Below are 22,798 nucleotides of genomic sequence, written 5' to 3' on the forward strand. Positions count from 1 at the left end.
ATGCCCCCACTCGAATGAGAGTTCCCTGCGAGCAAACACCTGTCTGTCTTGTTCCCACCATATCCTCCACGCCTAGAATAGTATCTGACCCACAGTAAGGGCTCAGTAGTGTTGAGTGAGTGGATGCATGGACTACTGTTAGAATCCTTGAGCCGGAACCTCCATTTGGGCTGGGCACAAAGTAACTATTTCAATCAACAACCATGATGTCCAGTCATGTGCAAGAAGCTGGGGAAATTTTTTAAAGGCATAAAACATGTCCCTTCCCCACCAAATTGCCCAGATTCCTGGAGGAGACAGAGGCATGAACACATTAATGCAAGTGTCTTAATAAAGTGTGAGCAAGATGTTTTGGAGACACAAAAGCAAGAAGCCACCTCTCATGCGGGCAGCCAAGAAGTCTTGGGGGAGAACGCGATGTGTGACTCCGGCCTTAACGTAAAGCTGACGTAAAACAGGAGGGTGGAGACGTGGAAGAACTCGCTCAAAGAAGGAGCAATTTGAAGATAGATGGTGTGTTGAGCACAGAGTTCGCTGAGTGGGGAGGAAGGAGGTGAGAAGGCTCAGAGAGCTGGTTGTGGTCAGGTCATGCTAAGACGTTTACATTTGAGCTACAGGCCAATAGTTCCCACACTATTCAAATAGGAACAACTTTTCCCACATGTTACAGGGCTCTTTATAAACAGTCTGTATGAAGATCAAATATTTGTTCACACAGAATACATACAACTTCGAAGTCCAAAAAAACATAAGACCCATATTTTGACTCCAGAAACATGAAACAGAGATCAGCAATCATAATTTGAAGAGCAAATCATTGCTCTGTGTTTCACTGGCCATCGTTCGATAGGTATACTTTTTAGGTGACTGACCAGAAAACACAAGAAACAGGTAACCGCGTTACAAACGCAAGGCTTTTCACACAGATTTGCTTTGTATTGTATTGATGGCAACAGCATTTACCTGTATTTTAAAATGACACACGTGTGAACAAGATGTGCTGACAGTCCCCAGCCCCACTTCTCTGGGGCGTCCTTTGCAAAAGGGGAACGACTGCTGAAGGTAACAGGGGCCATAGGAGAATGGGGAGCAGGAGCTTATTTGGGTGGGATTTGGGTGTTAGGAAGGGAACCAGCAGTTAACTTGCCGGTTGGAGAAGGTTGAGACTGGAGTGAAAGGATCAGCGAGGAGGCGGCCAGGATCTCATGCCCCTTCCCTTTCCACACCCTGTCCCAGCTCTGAAACAACAAACAAGTGATGCCAAAGGCACAGGTGAGCCCATCTGTGCTTCATGCTGATTTTCAGCCACTGGTGTCCCGACCATCAGAATGGGAGAAAGTCTTCCGTGAATCACATGCTGTCCTGCAGGCTGGGCCCCACACTCTTCTAAGCAACTAACATTTTAGTGAGTTTCCTTCTAGACTTTCTCCTGTGTGTTAGGATTACACTGCCATGTATCATTCCCCTCCCCTCCCCCCCCAAACACTGCTGTGTCATAAAATACTTTCATAAAAACATGATGTTTAGTTGTCACATAATATTCCCCTCTAACAACGTCCCATAATTTACCATCCTTCCCTTGCTGGACGCTCAGCGAGTCTCCAATATCTCACTTTTATAAATAGCGCTGTGACGGACATCCTTGCACATTAATCTCTGTGCACACCCCTGATTATTTCCTTGGGGCAGATTCCTAGAAGTGCGATTGCTGGACTGTTTCCCGTTTTGATGGATTTCGCATCACACTGCTCCCCCCTGCCTGGTGTCCTAGTGGCGAAACATAAATACCCATGAATGGATGCACATGTGGGGGAGGGGGGGAAGGAGCTCTGAGTAAGCACCAGATGACAAAATCCCAGTGGAGAGGAGACACTTCCCAAGGGCTCATCTGGGTGACAGGCAAGGCTAGTTATTTATTCGTGGCATTTACCTGACCCCTTCTGTCCAAAGGGGACTGACCTATAACAAGAAGAACTAATGTATCATGTGAAGATGTCAGGGGGAGTAGGGAAGAGGATGCTGCCAACGGTGCAGGGACTCAGCTATGCAAGAACCACGGAGAAGGAAACAGGAAGAGCAACGGGATGCGTCCTCGTCAGTCCCCCTGCCGCGGGGATGGCCAGACAAAACACAAGATGCCCGCTTTCATCTAAATTTCCAATAAACAACCAATTTTGTTTTTAGTGTAATGTGCCCCATGCAATATTTGGGACATACTTACACATATTTAAAAAAAAAAATCATGGTTGATCTGAAATTCTAATTTAACAGGGTTGCTGGGATTTTATTTGCTAGTTGGGCAACACAGCCTGCTGCCACCTGACTGCAGACCAGCTACACTTGGGGAGGCGAACATGAATTGAGGTGGCATCAACTTGGCCCCCAGGAAACTGACCGCACTAGTTAAAGGAGGAGAGGGTTGCAGCTTCTTACCAATGAGGGCATTTATTTGGAGCATCTCAGCTCAAGGATTCCCGCTCCCCAAAAAAGCTACAGGGAGGTCCAGAGATACTGAGGTAGCTGTGATGGTAGCCTCTTTGGGGCATAGGGGTCTGTGTGCTAAGATTGTCCCGTGAAGAGATGGACGGAGCAAGCACGAATGTGGTGAGGGAAGGCGGGTCCCAGTAATTTTTCCAGGTAGGACGTGAGGGAGGCAGCTGAAAACAGGCTCATGCTACAGTCCCCCCAAAAATGATTCCCTCCCTGGCCTCACTTCTGCCAGAAAATGGCTTTATTTAAAGGAGGAGAAGGAAAAGCCCTCTCTCTTTATATACACGCACACACGCACACACCACCTTCCTCCGGTCGTGCCTGGCCAGTCCCTCATCCAATAGGCTCTAAATTAATAGCTTCAGGGAGATAATGGTTTAGAAGCAGAGGTTTGTATGTAACCTGGGAAAACGGTCTGCTCCTCATTATACAGCTATATATTTTTGTGTGTCTGATTATGAGCAAACAAGGTTAAATGCACACACAGACACACACAGGCAAAGGGGCCTCAATTTTCTGCTCCACGTCCCGCTGCCTCAAACCCACCTTGAAGGCTTTGGTTTGGTTATTTCTCCTGCATCCTTGTTTCTCCCTTTCCTATATTCCTCCTTTCTGTCTGCCTCCTTCCTGCTCATTATGCTTCCCCCTTGTTTCTTTTCTTTTCTTTTCTTTTTTTTTTTTTACATTTCTGTGCTTTCTTGGTTTTCTTATCATTCATTCTTTGTCTTCCCTTTGAGGCAAGAGAAGGCCCAATGAAAAATAAATTTTTAATTACCATCAGAATGGGAAGGGGCCTCAGAAGTCATTTGCAAACCAAGAAGCTGAGGCACTCAAAGGTGAAGGGACTTTGCCAAGACGACAGGGTTTCTGTCACTGAGGACGGCGGTCCAATCGCCCCTCTCCCAATTCGGTTCCCTTTCCACTATATCAAATTCCTCCTCCTAAGGTTTGGCACCACTTGACAGGTTGCGCAGCCTTCTGTTGTAGGGAAAACTGTGTCCCTGAAGAAGATGTGTCCACATCCTAACCTCCCATACCTATGAATGTGACCTTATTTGCAAATAGGGTTTTAGCAGATGTACTCAAGTTAAGATGAGGTCACGTGGGAGTGGGGAAGGGGACCCTAAATCCAATGACTGGTGTCCTTATAAGAAGGCCATAGGAAGATACAGGGTGACTGAGACACACAAGAAGAAAGCCATGTGACAATGGAGGTAGAGACTGGAGTGACGCAGCTGCAAGCCAAGGAACGCCAAGCATTGCCAGCAACCCCGGGAAGCTAGGAGAGAGGCAGGGAACGGATTCTCCCTCAGAGCCTCCAGAAGGAACCAACCCCGGCAATGCCTTGGTTTTGGACATCTAGCCTCCAGAACTGTGAGAGAATAAATTTCTGTTGTTTTGAGTCACCCAGTTTGTGGTCCTTTGTTACGGCAGCTGCAGGAAGCAACATACCTTCTCTCAGTCCCACAGCTGCAGACAGGAGACTATAGGGCATATCTGCAGCTGGTTGGCCCTGGGCTCTGTCCCCCCCACCACGCTGCCCTGATCATCTGGATAAAAAAGGTACCAAGTGAACATCTCGCATGGACAAGAGGCTGGGCCTGAGATTTCTGAGATATAAAGCAGTGCAAGACACAGTCCAGGCCTTCACGATGCTTCTGTGAGACTTAACTAAGGAAGGTCGTACTAAGAGACGGCTGTAGGGGTTTCAGGCTGGCTGCCACTGCCCCCAAATCAAAGGATTTCCAAAAGTGAAGCTCCATCCAGAGTTTAGAAAGGGCAGCTCCCTATTTCCAGAACCAGATGCCCCTCAGACACAACCTCTGAGGGAAAGCCGACTGTCTAGGGGGCAGGAGAGCACATTCCCAGGACCCCACATTCGGGCATTTCTGTGAGCCAGCAGCTGCTCGAGGCCTGCAAAGGCCGGCTCAGGGCTGGGTGTCCAAAGGGACAGTGCCTATCTTACCACCCACCCCTGAGTGCCCCTGAGAAACCTCTCCAGAGCTGGCCTTTGCTTGACCCTGAGCAAGAGAGGCAGGGGAGGGGGCTTTGGGAGCCGTGAGGAGCGAGTCTCCAGGCCAGCTGAGACACCCCTCCTTGAACACCAGCAGACACACTGCAGCCCTGCTTTTTGGCCCTGCCTCTGGGACCTTTGGAGGTTGCTATTGGCTCCCAGAACCACCATATGGGTGTCTGCCTGGCCTGACCATGGCCAGTGGCTCCCCCGGGCCCAGAGCAGAGCTCTCCTTCCTGTGGGACCATTGCATGCCAAAGCCAACCATTGTGTTCCCAGAGCAGAAGAAGACAGGTGGTGGAGCCTGCAGCTTTGGACCCTGGTTAATCTGTGTGATTTGCCTGTTCTTGGCTCCCAGAAAATTAAAATGTCCTTTATATGTACAACAGAGCCAATAATCCGCCTTAGGTTTTGAAACCAAGGTGGAATCGAGTCGATTCAGTTCACTCGTCAGATGCTAATCTGACTCACTGATAATGAAGAAAGCAGAAGGGGATCAGAGGAGGAAAGCAGGTTGGTCTGTGTAGTCAGAGGATTTGCAAGGGAAGGGGAGACTTGGAATTAAAATTAAATATTAGGAGGTGGAGAAATGAAATGTGGAAAGACCGGCCTGAAAGTGATATAAGAGTTGATGGAGGGGCTGGGGGTGGGATGGGGGGGATGACAGCTGGGCTGGCTTTGGCAGAAAAGAGTTAGATGCCACAGAATAGCAATGCTGCAGAGTACATCTGAAATCAGATTACAGCTTCCCCTCCTGAATTAACTCTGGGGAGAGTGCGGGTGGGGGTGGGGAGGCTGCGTGATGATAACACTGGGCATTCCATAAGCATCCCTTCTTTATTTCAGTTTATTTTAGTTTAGCTCATGAGTTTGGGCTTTTCTGGGTGGGGAGGGAACCTGGTAAAGCATTAAGCGTTAAAGGGGGAAAGCTGGGCAAAGAATGTGTGGCTCAAGAGAAAGTTCAGGTTAGGTTGCTTTTGCCCTATGCCTAGAATTAAAAGATTAAATTTAAAAAGTGGTCCCTCCCCGTCCATGCCATGGGCATCTTTTTATTCCTCGGTTCTGAGGGCTAGAAGCTCTTTCAGATGCTCTGGAGAGCTCCCAAAGCGAGATGTGCATAGTCACATAGCATCTATTTTGAGATGCGTCATCCCAAACATGCCCCCTAATTCAGTGAGACCTCATCTAGCTGTTTTCACATGATGTGGGGGGCGGGACAAAAAACAGAAGGTTATTTTTGTGTGTAAAACCGGTCCCATTGTCAAATGATTCTAAGTGTAAGAAACTGATTCCTTCTAACTGAGCTTCAACCAGCGTCCCCGTCACTCCCACTGACTGGATGTCTACTCCACCTTCCAGACAACAGCTGGTCCCATGCGGGAAGGCACTGCTTGTCCTATATGTTTCTCCATGTTAAATAAAACTGGGTCCCTTGACGCTTCCTTGTTGTCTTAGCTTGGGCGGCTATAACGTAGTACCATAGACTAGGTAGCTTATAAACAACAGAAATGTTATTTCTCTTAATTCCGGAGGCTACAAGTCCAAGATCAGAGAGGCAGCATGGTCAGGTTCTGGTGAGGGCCCTCTTCTGAGGTGTACACTGACATCTCCTTGTGGCCTCACGTGATAGAAAGGGGGTGAGGGAGCTCCCTGGGGTCTCTTTTATAAGGGCACTAATCCCATTCATAAGGGCTCCACCCTCGTGACTTAATGCCTCCCACCTCCTAATACTATCACATTGGGGTTAGGATTTCAACATATACATTGGGGGGGGTGGAGGGGAGAGGACACATTTAGTCCATCCAGGATCATACTCTCCATCCTGGTCAGCTACAGTTTGTGTCTCTTTTAAAATATGACCCCTGTAACTTAATGAGAAATCGGTCTCCCTTCCTCCCGCCCTCCCTCCCCCATCCCACCCTCCACACTACCACCAGCACCACCGTTCCAAAATACACACCCCATCAAATTTCTCTCCTACTCGTCAAAACCCTTCAATGGCTCCCCACTACCTACAAGAAAAATACTCCCTAGCATACCTTGCAACCCCTGCCATAGCTCTGACTACTCCAGGAGCCTGATTGGGTCCCTGGTCCCATTCTTGCCCCTCCCACTGCATGATCCAGTCTCCACAGCTGGGACAATAATTATAGAACCTCCATCAAATGACAGCCCCTGTTTACACCTCATTAATGAATCCCCACTGTGCTGGAAATAAAATCCAAATTCCTCCCCAGATCCTACAAGTCCTGCATGATCCGGGCCCTGCGGCCTCTCAGTCTCCTGCATCCCTCCTTCCCTCAGTACCCCAGCCTCACCCCTTCTTTCAGGGCCTCACACTGGGTGACCTTTTCCTGTTGCAAACTCATCTCACATACTGTTCCCGGCTTGGAATGCTCTCCCCTCACTCCTGACATGCCGGCTCCTTCTCGTTGTCTTCTCGTACTTCAAGGTTCAACGTGGATGCCACCTCCTCCAAGAGGCCTTCCCTGACCACCAGATGGAAAGCAGTGCCTTCTCCCCAATACACACATTGTCCTCTTTCAACCCACTGCCATTTTCCACTGTAGCACTGTATCAAATTTGGAATTTGAGGGTTGTCTTATTTCTCCATGTATCAGTTGTGTGACTCTCCCACTAGAAGGTAACCTCCACATGAACAGACTCCATGCTGCTTTATTGATCACGGTATACCCAGTATCTAGGTAGTATCTTCTCCATAGAAGATGCCCAATAAATATTTATTGGATCAGTGAAAGTCTCTCATACCCCTATCATCTGTCCTCCTGCTGCTCCTATTCATTCTCTATGATCCAGGTCAAGAATCCAGTATAAAGTCATCCCTCACTCCAATGAACAGAGGGTAGCATCCCGCATGCATGCAGAAAGCAGCGACTGGATCCCACTCGGCACCAAGCATAATGAAGGCCCTGGGAGCACGAGGGTGTGTCCGTATGCACCCCTTGCCTTCCAGGAGCCCACAGCACCGTGGAAGTGATGGACACATAAAGAGACCATTAAAACAACATGTAGGCTAGACGTCGATGACACATAGATGTATGGACTACCAGTTAGAACAAGACAAGGTGGGCACGAGCAAGGTGTAGATTAATGATGGCGCCGGGTAACAAGCACTTCCTGGCACCTAGCAATTATCACCCAGTGTTATCATTATCCGTTTGCCTCTTGACGTTCCTGGCTAGAGAGTGAGCCCCTGAGGCCAGGGACGCTGTCAGGTAGAGCCCTGAGACCCGGAACCTTCCATTCCAAAGGAGGAGCACCACGGAAACACCCTCCCCAGGACTTCCACTCTGCCTTAGGCTGCTTTGGACCCAGCTGCTCTCTGATCTTTGCATCGACACAAAAGACCCCCCTGAGTCAAAAATTAGTCCTCCCTGGAGAGAGCCCAGCTTTTTATTGAGTGCCACCTGCCACATGGGTTAATCCAGCCCCAGATCTTTCCTTTACAGCCAACCCCATTTCCACTGCAGCTGATGTCCCATCCAACCCTTCAGAACTGTTGAGAAACAAGGAGCAATAAATCGCCACACGCGAGCCAGGGCTCTGGCTCACTGCCATGGCCACCGCCTCTGCCTCCACACCTCAGAAGAAAGACTGAGAAGCTGCAGATGAGGCCGAACTTCAATTAGGCCCTGCTGGCAAATTAGTCACGCAGGGTGACATTTTCCAATCATGGAACATTAGCATCCTCCTTAATTATGAAACTGTGGGGCTAACATGCTTGGGAGCAAACAACACCAGGGCTCTCAGCATCTTGAGTGTGCGTGCACACATACTTGCACGTGCACACACACGTGTGCAAACACACACAAACACATGGAGCCACGAGACAATGGCATTTACCTCTCTTCTGACGTTGTTTAAAAGGTGACTTTGCATTTTGCTTAGAAGTCAAGGAGAAAACCACATGAAGGAAATCCCTAAACATTAGGGAGCATTTCTAAGAATTTCACAGATGAAGGGAATTCCAGAAAACAATGGCTGTAACGCTGAGAGTATTAAACCCTTCTGAGATAAAACTGTCTGCTCTTTGATTCAGGCCTGGTGGCCACGGGCACTCCCTTGGGGGTTAGATACCACAGGTTCACATTGCTACTCACCTACTCTGTGACTCTGGGGAACACACTGTACCCGAACTCCCCTCCCTCACCTACAATATGGAAACACCTATCTCTCCTCACTCATTCATTCAACAAAAATTTGTTGAGCGTCTCCTCCATGCCACGCACGGCCTGAAGTCCTGGAGATGGCTTTAAGAAAGTGTAAACAAATTTGTACACATGTGAACCAAGAAAATGCTCTTACAGCTTTAACATGAGGGATGCTGTGTCATGGCAGGAATATTTGGTACCCAGTGACCAGCGGGTGGGGGCTGCCTGATGAGGCCAGCAGGGCCTTTCCCTGGTCCAACTGGCAGACCCAGGTTGAGGGTCTGTTCTTAGCAGCGCCCCCTGCTGGAACCTCCTCGTCACTGAGTATTAGATACATGTTGTGTCACTAGAAAGGAATGAAGGTTTACAGAGTATACAGATAAAATTAACGGGCAGGTGATGGCTCAGCTGGTCAGAGCGCGAGCTCGAGCTCTCAACAACAAGGTTGCCGGTTCGATTCCCACATGGGCCAGTGAGCTGCGCCCTCCACAACCAGATTGAAGGCAACGAGCTGCAGCTGAGCTTCCGGAGGGGTGGCCGCATGGCTCAGCTGGTTAGAGGGCAAGCTCTCAACAACAAGGTTGCCGGTTCAATTCCCGCATGGGATGGTGGGCTGCACTAAAGCTTGAAAACGGCAACTGGACTTGGAGCTGAGCTGCGCCCTCCACAACTAGATTGAAGGACAATGACTTGGAGCTGATGGGCCCTGGAGAAACATACTGTTCCCCAATATTCCCCAATAAAAAAATGTAAATAAATAAATATAAAAAAATAAAATAAAATTAAGTAAATAAATGAGTAGATATAAGCATTCCCATATTAAAGGTAAGGGAACTAAAGAGGATAAATGATTTGCACATTTTTTATACTCATATAGTACATATTATATATATATATGTGTTTATGTGTACATATATGTGCATGTGTGTTTATAATAAGTGTATCTGTGCGTCTGTATGTTTGTATTTATATATGAGTGTGTGCCATGCATACACATACCCATTTCCATATTCTGTTTATCTCAGGGTTCCTTTAAAAGATAAGTAAGTACATAAATTCCCCAGCAAAGGGTCTCACACACAGTGGACATCCAATAAGTACTATCTATCATTCCTCTTGCTGCCTTTGCTTTACGGCAATCAGAGTTGATGACAAGCCTGTCTCCATCACGCTGTTTCATCCAGTATTGCATTTCTGAAGGACATATCTGCCCTTGCAGTTCTACTAGAATAAAGCTCCACCCCACCCACCGCTTCATAAGACCACTGCCTGAGCCAGCCTGGTAAGGCCACCTGCCTCTTTCACAGAAGGATCCACCACGTCCTGTCCTGAGGGTGCCATGGCCAGTCTTCATTGACGGGGCAGAGACAGCCACCATCTTGCCCGCAAGCTCAGCACTGCCTTGCATCGTGCATGTGCAATACAGTTACTCCTCTGGAGGACTTGCTCTTTGTCATGTCCTCCTTCCCCGCGTCTCACATCACCTGGTCATGCGCACTCCATCAGGGCACAAGCACTTACGGGGCTCACGTGGCATTAATCTCCTGTCTGCCCACTCTCCATTGCTCTAAAGCACGCTGGCTCTGGTTGACAGCCAAGGGGCAGGACGGCTAGGCCACTGTTTGTTTGACTTATTGCTCTCTCTCCTTCTGAGCTGCATCAGCACAAAACACCCCAGACAGAGCCTGGCCCCCTCCCAGTGGTGTCTTATCAGTCATGAAGACATCATTGGATTGTCTCCTCTTTTTTTAATGCCACTCCTTATTGCCACAGATTGATCTGCCAGTTAAATATTTAGACATGATTATCTGCCTTTGTCATAAAACACCACTTGACTTTGAGCGATGAGCAAGGAGTCACTGAGGCTGTATCTGGTCCCCGCCTGAGACACGGGGAGAGAGAGAAGCAGTGACAAGAGGAGAACACTACCCCCTGGGTCTGCACATCTCTGCTAAAACCCAACCATGCCGACTTCAGCGAGTTCAGCACACCTAACCTCCAGGGCTTGACAAGGGCTGAGACGGGGGAGTCGGTTCCTAACCTTAGAGGGCCAAGCTCATTAGTTCTGCTCAATCAGACCCACTGACCTCTTTCCGTCAGTCCAGTCCTGCCCCAGCTTTCCCAATTATCAAATGGCTTTCATGTCAGTTAGCTCATGTTACCTTCATAGTATCCCTATGAAAGCCAAAAGTGCCAGCAACATGGCACGATATCCATTATCTCATTTAATTGTCACCACAATCCCCATAAGATGGGAATTACTGTCTCAATTTACAAGAAAACCAAGGCTCACCACGGTTAAATGAATCGTCAGCCCAAGGTCACTGAGGGAGAAAAGAGGGGTCTGGGACTACACTTCAGCTATCCCAATTCCCCAGGATGTGTTCTTGTCAGCAGGTATCCTTACAAGGTCGCCACCAACGTGGACCCTCTCGACTGGTGCTTGGTCACCTCAGCCCCAAATCCCCTTTATTCCTCTGCAACTTCTGCAGAGGCTCAAGATCTTTCCTGGGAAATGGGGCTTGCTTCCTGATCATGGAAAGAGGTCACAGGCCAAAGAGACTGAACCACTCAGCTCCTGGCTTGAACATTTAAACTATCAGGTACTTTTCAGAGCAGTAACCACCAAAACTCTGGGACCCTGATCTGCATTGACTGGAAAAAAGTGAACTTCAGAATATGGAGGGTCATCAGTCACTCTTCAAGGGCAGCCTGGAAGGACCTGGGGCACGGTGAGGGCAAGGTGGTCCCACGGTGGCCACACAGGACAGCATAGCATGGAGGCTACTGAGTGTTCGAGCCCACAGCACCTTAAGCCCAGCATTAGCTCTGATGGTGAAAAGTTTGCAAAGAAAACCTTGCCTTCATCCCCATTTCAGAAACAAGCAGGTGTCTTTCATCTAAGTAGTTGGTTGGGGAAGGATAGGGTGGGGAGGGGAGGGGAGGGGAGGCTGGAATCATCAGAGAAGGCTGAGGTGAGTACCGCTGGGACCAAGGGCTCCAAGAAGAGAAGCATCTACTGCTGAGAGGCTCTGCAGTACACACCCAGAGGGAAGGGAATGGTTGCCGAATCCTGCTCTCTTTCTCTCCAGACAAGAAAACTGAGGCTTCCAAAGGATCAGAAGTGCCCTACAAAAGTCAACACTTGTCAGTCGCAAGAATTTCAGGTTTTCTAACTCCCAGTCCAGCACATTTGTTTCTGGAAAAGCCAGCCCAGTGGCCGCCATTTTGGAGTACTCCTTAGAACTCCCCCAAAAATACCACCAGGTAATACCACGAGGACAAGCGTGAAGGTGATACTCCTCAGTTACGAAAGGATTTTATCGGGGAAAGAACTAAAGAAAAGGAGATGGGAAATGCTAGGAAAAAGAGAAGATTAAAGACACCAGATAGATCCAAAAAAGACCTACCCTGTGGCCTTCCCAATGTGTATGGAGACATTCTAATCTACACCTGGAAAAGAAACGTAGCAACACTTGTCTTTAAGGGCCTTCAGGTAATACCTTTGGCCAAAATCATACATCCTTAAGCTGGATTTTTATTAAAATGGTGGAGCAATAAAACCACGATAGTTTATGATGCAATCAGAGGGACGTACCCAAGAAAGCAGAATTCAGTCATCCCAACACTAATATCACTTCCACCAACCTCTTCCTAAAACAGTCTATGGGAAACAGGATGGTTTTTCCCAGGATTGCCTGCCTGCCCAGAGTAAAGACCCTCTGACTCTCACCTCCTTGTCTATTCTTATCTACCAAGTGAGAATAAATTGAACCACCTATCACCTCTCAAAAGAATTGGCCAGGTTTTACCAGTTTCAAAAAAATGGACTCAGAGAAACACATGATCCAAACAGATTGGGCTTAAATATTCAAGCATCCCCCCAGAACAACTCAGTTATAGGAAACCCTCAAGGAATGTAACAAATCCCTTTCCCAATGCACTGAGTGATCCCCAAGAGCCCAAAAGGAGGTCCACCTCCCATACTCCTGGGACAAAATATGCTCCTTCTCCACACTTCACTTCAGCTCATGTACGGAAGTCATCCCTTCTGCCTACTCGGAGCTGCATCCCCACCGAGGACAGCTTCTCCCTGATTGGTCAAAGCCTGACATTCATGGAGCCATACTGTACCAGCACAGCAGGATGTAAAGAGACGTACATCAGGAATACTTTTCTGTGCAGCAGTTGGATGGGTGAGTGTATTAGTTGGAACTTTTTTGGTTCCAAGTCCACAACGAAGTAATTTAAGGTAGGAACAAAGGGGAATTATTGGCTTAAGTCTTAGCTAGATCCAGAGTTCAAGATTATCGTCAAATCTCTCTCTCTCTCTCTCTCTCTCTCTCTCTCCTTCTTCTCATGTGTTGACTTCAACTTCTTGCCTATTGCCTCTATGACCTTCTTCCTGGGAGCCTCCGATGGCCCCACACTTACACAGCTCCCACTGGTGACACACAGGAGGAGGAAGACTTCCTCTCCCAGGCCATTTGAGTTATAACTTTTACAGGGTCTGAGTCACCGTGACGGGTATTGGTGCTCCTCAACATTGACTGAGTACGTGGATTCTTTCAATGTAAAAAAAAGGGAACTCCACACGGAAGTAGCTATTCTCTGAGAGCTCGCTGATTGAGAAAACATGTAATGACTATACGGCCATTATATGGACCATATCAGCAACAGTTTTCAATGAGTTTTAGTTAATTCATTAAAATAGCATATTTGCTTGAGCCACATCCACATTCCTCGGCCCAATCAATGCATCCACGGTTGGGGAGGGATGTAGATACTGGAATTAGCCGCCTCCACCAGAATGGTAAGAAATGGAAGAGAGGCAGTTTCCCTAAACAAATGGTAGGGCCACTGCCGGGGAAAAAAAAAGAAAAAATAGAGACAACTACAATAGATGTCCACATAAAAAGACATCCCAGCCATTCTTGCTTCATGAGATTAGTTTTTAAAAAAGCAGACTCAGAATTTTCTACAGAATGTTTTACATTCTAGATGCAAGAACGAGGGGATAGGAAGCCAGAGTTGGGCTTCTTACCCTAACTCATATTTTCCAAACCTGATTTTTCCAGAGAAACCCTGCCTTTGGAGGAATCAGGAGTTTGTCCATCCACCATGCGTTTCCATTTGACTACTGTTCCCTGTAAATATCCTTCCTTGGGCAGGGGCCCTGAAGGAGAGACAACATTCCATCCAAACCCTGATGCTCCTCAATCCTCTGTGCCCCGCACTGACTACGACCAGTCCACTCACTCCCTCCTGAGCCCACACTTACAAAGACTAAATGGAAGAGATCAAGGAAGATGGGAGGAGAGACGAAAGCACAATGTGCAGTCAAGAGAGGTTGGCACCGTCTCCCATCTGGGAGGCAGACGTCAAAAGATGAGCAGTGTTAGGACTCTTCCCTCCGCCCCATACCTACTTTCACATTTGCTCCCTGGAAAGCTCTGTGTTGAGAATCTCACAGACCACAGCTGGTGATGTTGGTGAGAACAGACAATAGTGTTAGCCTACTCAAGTATTTGTTCCATCACTTACCACGTGAGTGACCTTGGGTGAGTCACTCAACACCTATGATGACCCTCTTTCCTCACCCATAAAACAGAAATAGTGATTGTTACTTACTTCTGAGTTGTCTGGAGGAGTCAATGAGATTATGTCTTTAAAATGCTTAGAATGGTGCCTGCGATGTAGTCATCACTCAAAAAGCGTTTGGTGTGGTGTTGCCATTAGCAACCAGGTATATGTTGTGTCTGAAAAATGAAGAAAAATCATGTCTTAATCATAGTCGTATATGCACGATTTTTCAAGCATGCTATTTTAATGAATTAACTAAACTCATTGAAAACTGTTACCAATGACAGTGCACCATATAGTAATTATGTATTTTCTCAATCAGCGAGCACTCAGAGAACAGCTACTCCCACGTTGAGTCCCCTTTTCTTTTCATTGAAAGACTCCGCACCCTCAATAAAGGGTGAGGACCATAGATCCACATCCCACTGTTGTCCTTACCATGACTTAGGTCCCATGCAAGTTATAACTCAAATGCAAAATGTAGTGCTTGATCTCTAGCATTTTCAAAGACTGATGTTCTTTCTCTATTGCCCTTTGCGACTGTTGCTTACAAAGAAATTAGGTGGAATTCATGGCATCAGCAAGCATTAAATATCCCCATCTGTCCTGCTTACCCTAGGAGTTTTGCTCACCTGGATTTTTCTCTCCTGCCCATGATGGATGGCCAGGAGCCACACCGTCAGATTGACTTCCAATCCAGAAATAGCTCTGCCATTTAGATGCCATGGGGATAACATTAATACCAGACACAAAGGCTAAATAAAAAGCCTTTAGCAACTGAATGGCCCTTAGATTTCAGAGTTATCGATCCAGTGGAGCCTGCTAAGTCATTATGGCTACAGAGATGCTCAGAGAAATCTGTGATCCCGAGGAAAGTTACCAAAAGTCACTGTCACCTTTAACTACAAAGTACAGCCAAAGGGCTGTGGGGGCATCTAGCTGCCCCTTCTATACTGCTGTATTCCAGGGGCTGTATTCACTCCTCCGTATTCACAGCCAGCCAGGTAGAACTCTGTGGCTCAGTTTCGCCAGATCAACAAAAGCTCAAAATGTATAGCATCTCCAACCTTTGTTTCTCATCTCACAAAAACTCCCCAAGATGGGGTACACTTCTGCAAAATAATAAAGAAATTAAAGTCAAGTGATTTGCCAAAGATCAAGCACTAAGTGACAGAGAAGGCTAGGACAAAAATGGCAGTCTCCCCCTCCAGCTATGAAAGCCCCCAGATTGGCTCTTAGACCCTTTATTCATCCCTTTGCATCACCTCCTGAGCCTTCCCGGATTGAAGGCTCCAACTCCACTGACACTGAGCGGTTCAGTCACCTAGAATTATCCATGCCCCTTTCCCTTAAGAAATCCCCACGCACACAAACTCCAGGTTTAAACTAAGTCTATCACACTAGTTCAGACTAGCGTTGCTTGGGGCTGGCTGGAGCTCAGGAGCTGAAGGGCTGAATTTGCACAGGTCCTCTGTTCTCTCTGCATCTTGCACAGAGGCAAGCTGGGGCTGGGTTGCAGATTACTGCAGGGTGGGACTGTGTACCAGAAGAGGGACCCCACATCCTGGGTTTCTCCTTTTATGGGGCAAGCATGACACGTGGGCTTAAAAGTAAGACCAAAACGGTCTGAGTTTGGATGCCAAATGCTCTCAGCTTGGGTACCAGCTATTTACAGGAGTTGCTGGGAATGCTGGATGCCCGCACCTAGAGAATATAGAGACCAAGGAAGTTGCAGACACACAGCTCCTGCCACTGGATGGGAGAAGGGAGACCTTGGCCCCTGCTAACTTGTCACCAAACTCCTTTGGGGAAGAGACCTTGGGGACATTCAGTGGCCAATACAGCTTGCTCTCCACACTTTTTTTTGTTTTTTGTTTTTTTGGATCGTTGGGCTCTGCCTATGGTGGGGGGTAATATAAGGTGAGAGAGGATGCAAAGGGCTTTCTCCGGCTCCAGCAAGCTTCTCCGTCTCTTCTTCCCAGTAGAAGCTCTCCGATAGGCTGTGTGTCCTGGGCCACGCCATTTACCATCAAGGCAATGTAAGGAAACCACAGTGGGTGAAATGCAAAGGACTGGGGACTCCCTCCCATGGGTTCTCCCTTCTCTGGGAGCCACCCTGAAACATGGCAATTTGACCCTGCACCCTGACTATGACTGATGGATCCACTTGTAGATTCTTGAGTAAATCGGAGCCAATCACATTTTCTTCCAACTGGGCGTTTATCTTATAGGGTAGTCAGATCCCAAGCCGGCAGGTGGGGGCACGAAGTTGGGCAATGGCAGTGACCTGGGGAGGACGGCGAAGTCCAGCTACTGTACGGTCTCCAGACAATCCCCAGTTTTTCCACTTTCTGAGTCTTGGCTATTTAACATGTTTCTTTGAGCCATGAGATTCCCCAGTATTCCTCAAAAAAAAAAAAAAAACCCCTTTTGCTTAAATCAGCCAGAACTGATTTCTGCTATTTGAAAACAAACAAGCAAACAAATCTCTTCATCAGTGTTCATGAAATAGCTCTTTTCAAACTCTTCCGCATTACTCTCATATGTAAACTATTCTGAAAAAAAGAAAAATTGGTTCCTAAGTTTCTGGAACATTTCAAAAAAAAAATCTTACAATTAGCAAAGAGCTATGATTTTCCATAATTTCCATAAATGTAAAAGATATGCTGGTAAAGAAAGAGAAGAAGAATTGCCTGGGAAAGGTTTGTCATAACCTCAAAAGCTCAGCCTTTGAGGAATGTCTCCCTCTGTTTGCAATAAGAGTAGGCATATGGAAAGCACAGCAGAGGGAATATAGTCAATAATATTGTAATAACTATGTGCAGTGTCAGATGGGTAATAGACTTATTGGGGTGATCACTTTGTGAGGTATATAAATGTATAATCTATGTTGTTTTGTACACCTGAAACTAACATACTATCTATAGTATGTCAACAGTAATCAAAAATAAATTTTTAAAAATTAAAAAAAATAATGTGACTGACTTTAAAAAAAGAACAAAAAACGAGTGAGCAACAAGAGTGCTCTGTGTTTCGGGGACAGAGCCTGTGGTTGTAGGTTGGGAAAGCCAGGATTGTAATTCAAACATCTCCCACCTCACTTGACCTTTGGAAGGCAGAATGGGCGCAGGCTCAGTTGCCACTTCTCAGCTCGTAGGTTCTAAGCGTCCTCATGGCTGGCTGTAACACGCTATGTATTTGTGTCTGCATGCATGCACAGTACTGGCCATTATCAACTGGTGGTTAAGGACAGGTGCTGAGAGACACTGCCCACATCTGAATCCTGGCTCTGCAAGGACCTTGAACAAGCTACTCAAGCTCACTGAATCTCAATGTCCTCAGCCTTAAAAAGTGGGGTAATAGCAACCTACTACCTCCCGGGGTTCTAATAATTAAATAAGATTAAAAATGTAAAGCACTCAGAAAAGTACCTGCCAATAAAGAAATGCTCAAAACTGGTCAGCTGCTATTGTTATTATGTTATATTCTAGCACCACTCTCAATGAGATGGTCAGCTAGAGAAAAAGAGAGGAAAGGCATTCTAGAAACCAAAGTTAGAGAAATTTTGTGAAAAAAAACGGTTTATTTTTGTGAAGGAGCTGTTATTATCCTCTAGAACTAATTAGAGAAGTGATGAAACACTTAACACTTTGCCTCCTCTGATAAATCCTAAATAGGGTTATTAGATGAATCAGCAGAAGAGTTAGAAGTGATTTTCTGAAAAACTATCCACGAGGCGAAGGGCATTTTTGACACTTGAACCACCCAAAGAAAGTTAAGTGTTCTCCTTGTAGGTGAGCAGGGAAACCCCGAGGAGGTAGGTGCAAGTGGTAACTAATGGCCTAAGAGGATGAGATGAAATGGTACTTAATTTGAAGGCAGACATTTTTATTTCTCTTAATAGTGTCCTAAACTGTTTCTCCTTGTTATAGTTAATAATTAAGAACTCGCAGTTATATTGACAAGCGTTGTGTTTCGTAGGAAAGTGTATAAGAGGCTTGCTCAAATGGTACATTTCAACTTTGTTCCAACAATTCATGGGAAGGCTCATGCCAACCCTTTGGGCAAGCTGCACCATCCACCTGGTGAAGGTTGAGACTTCATATATTTTATCATTTACTTCATTTCACGCCTTATTTTATTTCGTTACTTCGTTTAATACAAACAACTCTAGAAGGCAGGGATTGCTGTCTTCATTTTATAAGTAGAGATATAAAAACTTGCTTCAATTTATACTAGTGCAGTAATTATAAGAGCAAACATTGTACTGAAAGCTTTCCATGAGCTAAGCATAGTAGAAAGCATTTTTTCAAACATAATCCCTTCTCATCTTTATCACAACTTACTATTATTATTCTCGTGGGGTTTTTTTTGTTTTGTTTTGTTTTTGTTTTTTTTACAAAAGAGGAAACTAAGACTTAGACAGGTTCAGTAACGTATCCACTTCGTACAGAGAGGTGGGGCTGAATTTGAACCAGACTCTTGCGTGACTTATACCGTGCGGTAACAAAACAAGATCCAAGCCCAGGTCTTCTGCCCAGCTCCTCTGTGCCTTTCAGGTCCCAACAAGAACAATCTGCCTGTATACCCTGGGTATTCAAAATGCTATTCTCCAAGGACGGCAAACAAGCTGTTTTTGAAACAAAAACATTTTCAGAGTGTTTTGTGCATCGCTCACTCTGCTGCTCAGAGGAACCTGTGGGACTTCGAGCAGAGCCTGGGCAGTGATTGTGCAAAGTCAAGGGTACTTAGCAAGAAGCCCAGTGCTTCCCTGGCCATTGATTCCATGTACAGGCCCCATGGGGTGTGCACACCATTTATCTCCCCCGTCTAGCAGCTGCAGCAGGAACCAATCAGAGATCAGAAGAGAGACGTGAGCCCCGAGGAAAAGAGCTGAGACCCGTCTTTTCAGTTAACAAAAATCTTCCAAGGAGGAATGTGGAGGCGTGAGGTTTATTACACTGTGACGCTAGGACCGGAACAATAAAGATGCTAACAGCGCCAGTCTAAAAGCTCAGGCTCCAGCATTTAGCAGTGCCTCCCACCTGAGACCCCCGCCTTCATTTGTATTTTCTCTTAACCTTGCTCATTATTGTGTCCCCTTGTTACCTCTATGCCGAAACTAGTTTTATATATGGCTTTCAACAAAGGAAATAGGTTTCATTATCTTAATGGCATACACATTTAAATAGAAAATTGGGAAACCAGGAGGAGGAAGCAAGCATGTTTTACCCTGACAGCTGGCACAGGCGCTGCCAGTGGGCACTGGTGTGGGCTCTGAGCCGCAGAGAGCCACAGCAGACGCTAACCTGTCACTCTGACTGCCTCATGCTGGGAACAGACACATCCGAGAGCTGGCTGCAGGGATGCAAAGGCAGGCATCCGAGCACTGAGCTGGCTGCAAGTCTCCATGTTGGAGACTTCATTCCTGCAAAGTCCCGAATGCGAGGCCCCTGGCAACAGCTGTACCTCATGGACAGGACGGAGAGGCAGGTTTTGAAAAACTTCTCACCTTTCCAGCAGAAAAAGTCCTTTGGTCTAAAGACTAAGGGCCAAATGTCAACTGCAGCTGAGGCTACCAGCTGTGACCCAGCTGAGCTCTCAGAACAAGTGAAACCCGCTTCCAAAGCTGAACAGAACTTTGTGGCTCTTTCTCCGTGATGCACAAAGGCATGAGCCAAGGAGTGCACCTGAAAATGTAACAGGGAAGCATGACTTTCTGAACTGGGCTCTATGTATGTTCACAGGACACTGGGGGTCAGAGTTAGGATTTCTCCAGGGTCCTCAACAGCCATCCCTTGCGAACACAGCCTGCCCAGAAGCAGAAGCAAAGAATCACACTGGGGGCGGGGGGAAGAAAAGGGGGCCGCTGGCAGATTAATGGCAGAGCTCTCCCCAGCACTCCCACACACATACACCCACTCAGTCTCATGCCCTCCCCGCAGGGCCTCTTGCTAATGAGAACAGACTTATAAGGCTGCTCCTGGGAGACAGCTGCTCAGCTGTCAACCGAGCTCTCAATGGGGCCTCCAGTTTCCAGGGCCACCAGGCAGGGTTTGACTCAACGTGCAAGAAGTCTGGTAATGGCCAGGTGCTGTGCAGAATTCCCGCGCCACAGAGAAGGACAGGAGCTCACAGCTAGTGGGAAGTCACATGAATAACCTTCATACACGTCACCGTGCACTTGTCCACCCCAGGCGGGTCAGACCTTCCCAGGAGGCCAAGGCTCTAGGCCCAAGTTCCGCGAAGGAGCCCTTCAAGCTCTGCCCGACCCTTCACTTAGCCCCACTCAGATGTGAGTGATCTGTCCAGCAAGAAACAGGGAAGGGCGATGTTTCACATCTGTCCCCAAAGCGCAGTTCTTCAAGTTGACATTAAAGCCAAAATTACGTATCACAGAGAGAGCTGGTGTACACCGTTTCAATCAATTTGAACGAATTCAGATGGATGAGACTATTGGCACTGAAAAATACGACTGTATGAAACGGTGAGGTCGACGCAGACTGGTCTCCACAGGATTCTCTTCCTCTCTCAGGAAGGAAACAAAGGACCGGAGCTGGATCGTCCCTGCTTACTCCCACTTCCATCCCACAAACTACATTCCCAAAAGAACCCTCCCTCAGCCGGCTTCCACATCTGCTGCTGACGGCAAACTTAGTTGGGCCCACAGAGATTACTGTGAAGATGGAGGCTTTGCTGAGGATGGAAAGAAAAGAATAATTGATGTGCTGTGTGTATATTTCCCTGGGAGGGGCGGGGGGAGCCTGGAGACCTCCCCAGGGCAGAGGTGACAGGTAATGCAAAGCGTTCAGGAAAGGCAGGTGAGCAACAGAATTGACAGACAGGCCACCGCCATCAGACGGCAGCTCCTCCTGCCCCCAGCAGCTTCGAGCCCCACCTCACCCAGAGCCCCGCTACCTGTCTCGAAACCTCATATATTCAATGTAGGCATGTCATGCCACCTGGATCACTCACCTGCCACAACCTCCTTCCAAATTAGGTCAATTCGCTTTCTATTCTATTACCCACTTCGCAATAACTTTGTTTTACGTGAGTGTGTCAGGGAAGGACCCTGAGGAGAGAGGGGATCTCATTATACTGTTGCAGCAAACCTGGGAGATGGTGGGCCTCTGGGTAGGTTATTATCCTCATCTGGCTGAGGGGAAACTGAGGTACAGGAGGTAAAAATAAATAATGAAATAAAATAAAATAAAAACAATTTTACAAATGCAAGCGTGGAACCCAGGTCTCACCACGCACGGCCCTGCTCACTGAGATTCTCTTTCCTTCCTTTCCCTCTGTCCTCGCCTTGCAGAGCCTCAAAGATGGCGAAAGATGTGAGCCATAGGCCCCTGTGCCAGTGCCAACTATTTACGAAGACCTCATGGCTTTTCTCCAACTTTCACATGGACTTCCGATGAAACTAGAAGTAGATACAGGACTTGGGGGAGAAGCCCAGCGCCAGAATGGCCAAGACCCTGAAAATGGGGTGGGGTTACATAGCACCCACAGGCTCCCAAACACACCGAGGCCTCGAGGCCATCAGGGCGGTGGAGAGGGGCCTGGAGCTGAGCGGGTGGGGTAGGAGGCAGTCGGCGTCCAGGGCAGGCCCTGCCTCTGGTGTGGGCCTGTCTGCGAGCTGAGAAGCCTTCTGCCCAGAAGGGCCTCTCCTCTCTCCTGGGGTGATTTCTGGAAATACTGGGCTTAGAGCCGCCTCTTTGATTTTTGCACCCTATTCTCCCCAAATCCTTAAATGGCTGAGCTCACCAAGTGAGTGGCTCCCAGAGAGAAGAGACGAATGTCATTTGTGTTGGGGGACAGAGATAGTCACTCCAAGGAGGAAAGGACAGGAGAGGGAGGTGGGAGATATGCCTCGTGGTGGCAATGGGCTGAGCTGGACTAGGGTGAAACAGTAGTTCTACCTGACACACGGGGTCAGGACTTAGGGACAGAACCGCTGTCTCCTTCTCCCAGAAAGGAGAAGCGGATGTCCAGACAGGACTCCCAGCCTGGAAGAACCAGGGTATCTGTCAGGAGGCCAGACAGACACTCAGCCCCAGAGGAACAAGCGTGGTCAATGGTGGCACAGGAGGACAGTCACAGAGAGCAGAAAAGGATCCACTGCTGCCAGCAGGACAGAAAGTCACATCCGGCTGACGTGCTTAAATCTCTACACCTCTGGCCCAGGCTCCTTTGGTCCCACTGAGCAGCCCCTGCCTACACTTTCCCTGCCCGTGTCCCTGTGACCTTCCCTGGGAGTCCCTGGAGCCAATTCTCCTGAACAGCGTGGCCCCTGCATCTCCCCTTGGAGACGCTGCTCTGGCAGCGGGAGTCTGTGTGACTCCCTCTGAGGCAGGTGGAAATGCCAAGAGTTCATGTTTTCTGAGTGACCCTCATCTGAGGGTTAAACACCTCACTTCCTTACCCTCAGGGATACAATTCCAAGGGTGTTCCCATGGCCTCTCAGAAACTTCCAGAAGGACTGAGCCCCAGTTGCTCAGTTAGTACCCACTCATTAACTCAGTCTTTATTGTCCCCT

General features: G+C 47.7%; 1 long non-coding RNA gene across 1 annotated transcript in view; it reads right to left on the reverse strand.

The window, feature by feature from the left end:
* LOC141567617 (uncharacterized) overlaps positions 1-22,798 on the reverse strand; it is a 214,893-nt gene that overhangs the window by 146,523 nt on the left and 45,572 nt on the right. The window contains exon 3 of the long non-coding RNA XR_016021937.1: positions 14,308-14,435. This is a non-coding gene — a long non-coding RNA (uncharacterized LOC141567617). The remainder of the gene's footprint in view (positions 1-14,307; positions 14,436-22,798) is intronic.

This window comes from Rhinolophus sinicus, chromosome 8, assembly GCF_057876585.1.
Source record: "Rhinolophus sinicus isolate RSI-liver-muscle chromosome 8, RSI-T2T, whole genome shotgun sequence".
Taxonomy (NCBI): Eukaryota; Metazoa; Chordata; class Mammalia; order Chiroptera; family Rhinolophidae; genus Rhinolophus; species Rhinolophus sinicus.